Here is a 4,279-nt window from a genome sequence, read left to right as displayed (position 1 = left end):
GTAAAATTTTAGTTTTATTTTTTTTAATTTATAGAAAAATTGTGCCCTTTTTGTAATATTTATTGTGCTCTCTATTGTAATTTTCCTTATGCTCTTTTTGGTAATATTCCCCAATTCATAATCCTTAGATATTTCTTCTATCCTTTGTGATTTAAGCTCCAGAGCATCGAGAAATTTCAAAATCTTCACACGTTCTCAGCCTTCTCTCCTCCTCGCCATCGTTCTTCATTCCTTCTCTCCTCCTAGTTGTTCTTCTTCATTCTTTCTCTTCTCCTCGCTGTCATTCATCTGTTCCTTTTCCACTCTCGTCTATATGCCACAGTAAAGGAGAAATATTGCAGCTTATTTCCTTCTTTGTTTTGAGGCTATCGTTGGTGAGTGTGTGAATTTTGACCTCATCATCCTTCCTTCTCAACTACTAAACGTTCGTGTATGTGTGTATTATAAGCTTAAGTCTTTTCATTTTTTGGTTAATGATTTTTGCTTCCCACCCACTTCAAAGAACAGCTGGGTGGAATTCTTCTCTTCTTCGGTGGTCCATGAGCTGAAATGTGACAGCTTCTACTGCACTTTAGTAGAGGTAAAATTCTGATTCTTCCTTCTTCTCCTTTGATTTCAATAGCTACGTGAATCATTCTTTTTCCTTCACTAGTTGAGGATGGTGCTCCGTTCTTTAATATTTTTGTCTTGACATTGGTAGGAAGACTTAGGTGTTGTTTTGGTTATTGTTGGAGGGTAATTTATTATTATGTTGAGCTGAAAATATGGTGAAGAAATTAGATGTTGAAAATTGTTGATTTTGCTTGGATGCTTGTGATATAATTTAGTTAATTGTGAATGTTCTTATATTGTTTGTAGGAATACTTGAAAGAAGAAATTGGTGGGAATAAGAGTTTGTTAAGCTTGGATTAGGAGTTGTGTTAATAATTGGGGCTAAATGCTGCTAAGTGTTGTTGATCACTTGATAGAATTTATGGAAGTCTTTAGCGAGAGTTTGAGGGGTTAATAGAAAAATTTAAAGAATTATTGAAGAGTTTGAATATTATTTCACTTGCTTATATGAAGAAGGAAAATCATAATGACATAAAAGTTATTGGTTTAAATGCTAGGTTAAATTGGAGTATGACTGAAGTAAGCGTGAAATTGAGGGAGTCTAACTATAAGATTATTGAAAACTCTTAGGTGAGTGGGTAGCATTTCGAATAAATCTCTAGTAAAATGTTTATAAAATTTCTTTATTTAAAGTTTAATATTATTCTTTTATAGGTGGATAAATAGTCTTGCAAATTCTTTTTTTATAATAATTGATTTATAAATGATGATTTCTTGATTTTTCCTATGATTTATGTTATTGCCAAGTAATGATTGAAGTTGATATATGACAAATGGTATTACGTCTCAAAAATAACTTACCTAATAAATTCTATGTTTGATATGAAAATGTTTAATATAACAATTCGTGCATGGAGGATAGAAGGATGAATATAAGAAATGGAAAACGATTGTTGAACAACTTATTTGAAAGTGAAAAATTTTGAAATTTTTATTCTTGCTCCATACACGCTTGATTTTAATTAGGGAGACTGAATTCAAAATATTGGATGCTAATGACAGTTCTGTTAACCCTTGGCGTGCCATGGTACACCTAGCTAACAGATTGTATTGGAGATGCTAGCCCCATGTGCTGACCAACACACATGGAATAGAGAATGTAGTTTCATGGATATAATTCACGCCTGTTATTTGTGAGCTTTATGCTTGTGCCTGTTTTTCGTGACTTCTTGCTACGTTGGATATGTTACTTATCCTCGTGAACTGTGTGTCTACGCTTGTTATTCATTCTGATAAAGCCCTCCTAGATTGAGCTTAAAACTTATCATTTTATACTAATTTCTTTAAAGGCATTTTTTAAAAAAATTGCATCAATACTTGAAATTTTATATATATTATAAATTTTTTTATAAACTTATCTGGTTCTAATATTGTTGTTGGTTCCACGATTTTACCATCAAGCAAACTTGTCATTTATTGTTAATTAAATCAAGTGTTTCATTATTTCCTTGATTTATTTAAATTAAATTATTAGTTACTATTTTCACATTTTTATTTTATTTATTAATTTATAATTTATAAACTCGATCGGGATGCTACTCACCAAAAATTTCTTTAGTCTTAAATATTGTAGCTGACCTGTGCCTCCCGCTGATCATCGAGGGGCAGTATTGTTTTTTGGATAGTGGAAGCACTCTTTGACCATTCATTTTGATGTAATTATATATTATGCTAAAATTATAAATTTAGCACTCCACATATATCATAGTTAGGTCCTAATTTTATTTTGTTAGTATAAATCTATTAGTGTGGAGCTAAGCTCCTTTTTGGTTTGGCTAACAGGTTTTGTTACTATAAAAACTTTGGAAGGTCTTAATTATTGAGGGATTCTATCAAAACTTTTATAAAATGTGTAATACTTTATGAACTTTATAAATCATATATCAATAGTTTAGTTTAATTCTTGATTAATTAAAGCTTATGGAATGTGAGTGTATATCATATTCTGTGTTAGTCATACCCTTAATACTAGGGTGTGACACAAAAAGGTTATCGTAGTCAAAACTTAGCTCCACAAGTGTCCGCAAGCTTAATGAGCTCAATTAATAGTTAATCTACAAGATTAAATATTAAATCATCAATTCTCATTCTAATTAACCCCCTTTTAGCATAATTTGAGGTACCCACTATATTCAAAATTTTACTTTAACACCATCAACTCTCCTAACACATTCCATTAATCCCATTTACTATCTAAATACTTAAATAAGCTCAAATCTTTACCCACATTATTTCAAAACTCTCAAATTTCACTCCGGGTTTGTCCAAACCCTAACCAAAAATTTTGAATCATTATAAAATCCATAAATTAAGGTTTAGAAGTCTGATTTAACTCTCCAAAATCTTAATTAAAGCAATGAGTTTTGTTACAACCTAAGGGAACACAAAATCAAGTCCCACATTACTTAAAACATTTAGAAATTTCATATAATGGGGGAGGGAGAGATATATGAAGCTTACCCAATGATGAATCTTGCCCAAAATGCCTCCAAATAGCTCCCAAGATCAAGTCCTGGCACCCACAAGCTCTTTCTCTGTCACTCCTCACATTTTCTTTCTTTTCTCCCTCTGACATTAGACACAATCTTGTGTCTGATTTAACCTAAAAATTGGCCATGCACCTTACGCCGCGGTACATGGCATAACAAACGCCACTTGCCAATATGGCCAACTGCTCGAGTTTGATTAACCCGCATGCCATTTAGCTCATTTTTCAAGTTGTTCAAAAGTCTAAAAACTTTATTAATGTTCCAAAAATAGTATTAATTTATAAATCACTTATTTTAATTAAATCACAGTTGTTAAACACTAAAATTTTAGTGTTTGCAACTTAGTATGTTACAGTCTTCATCTTTCTTTTACCCCTGATCTTCACGAGCAACTTTCTTAATAACTTTTTGAGCATTAGAACCTTAACTTCTTGGCTTGGTTGTAGGCACTTCAAAAGTAACACACGAGGAGGCACCTAATTAATGATTCAGAATTCCTTTGATCTTATGTATTTTATATTTTATATAGGTCTCAACTACAATTAGGAATTTATGTATATGTTCAAACCTCTCAATCGTTATGGACTCAACTTCTTCTCTCTCTCTTTTTTTGTTTTTTTGTGCTACTTTGAAAGAATGCAAAGCTTATGAAGCCTTCTTTTGTATAAATGTTATATGTCTAGATCAATCCAATTCAACACCTATGAGGCTTCAAGATGGTTTTTCCCACGATTTGTACACCTCATATTTGCTCATTGAGGTTCTTGTATTATTGTTTGAACATTTAAGTTTGAGTTTCTTGTCTTCTTGTGTTGTCGTTGTTATTTTTTTTTTTGGGTGGAAAATTATAGTGCATGAGGTATATAAAAAATGAAAAGCTTAGTCACTATATATATTATTGTGTTTGTGATTGATTAATGGCAACAGCTGCTTCATCATGAAAGAGATTGTTTTCTTACAAAACAACGACGTTGCAGATTCATCATGCCTATTAAGAAAAGAAGACGTCAGAAGCAAGGAGGGTCTTGTGGTACAAATTTAGATGAGCAAAGCAAGTATAAATGTTACAAACACATTGTTTATATATTTTGATAAAAAAGAGAGATTAAGTATTGAAGATTTATAACATGTAAAGCTGACTATTATATTGTTTTCTCTTTTTAGGATATAACTTTGCA

The 4,279-nt window shown here is 31.5% G+C and overlaps 1 long non-coding RNA gene across 1 annotated transcript; it reads left to right on the top strand.

Annotated features, from left to right (window-relative positions):
- Positions 1-206: 206 nt before the first annotated feature.
- LOC129307936 (uncharacterized) lies at positions 207-4,279 on the top strand. Its single transcript, XR_008592513.1, has 3 exons — positions 207-374; positions 508-580; positions 4,079-4,279. It is a non-coding gene; the product is annotated as an uncharacterized LOC129307936 (long non-coding RNA).

This window comes from Prosopis cineraria, unplaced genomic scaffold (genome assembly GCF_029017545.1).
Source record: "Prosopis cineraria cultivar Desert tree isolate PC_DT_omini unplaced genomic scaffold, ASM2901754v1 PC4, whole genome shotgun sequence".
Taxonomy (NCBI): domain Eukaryota; kingdom Viridiplantae; phylum Streptophyta; class Magnoliopsida; order Fabales; family Fabaceae; genus Prosopis; species Prosopis cineraria.
The sequence above is the reverse complement of the archived record's forward strand: the minus strand, read 5'-3'. Positions and strand labels throughout refer to the sequence as shown.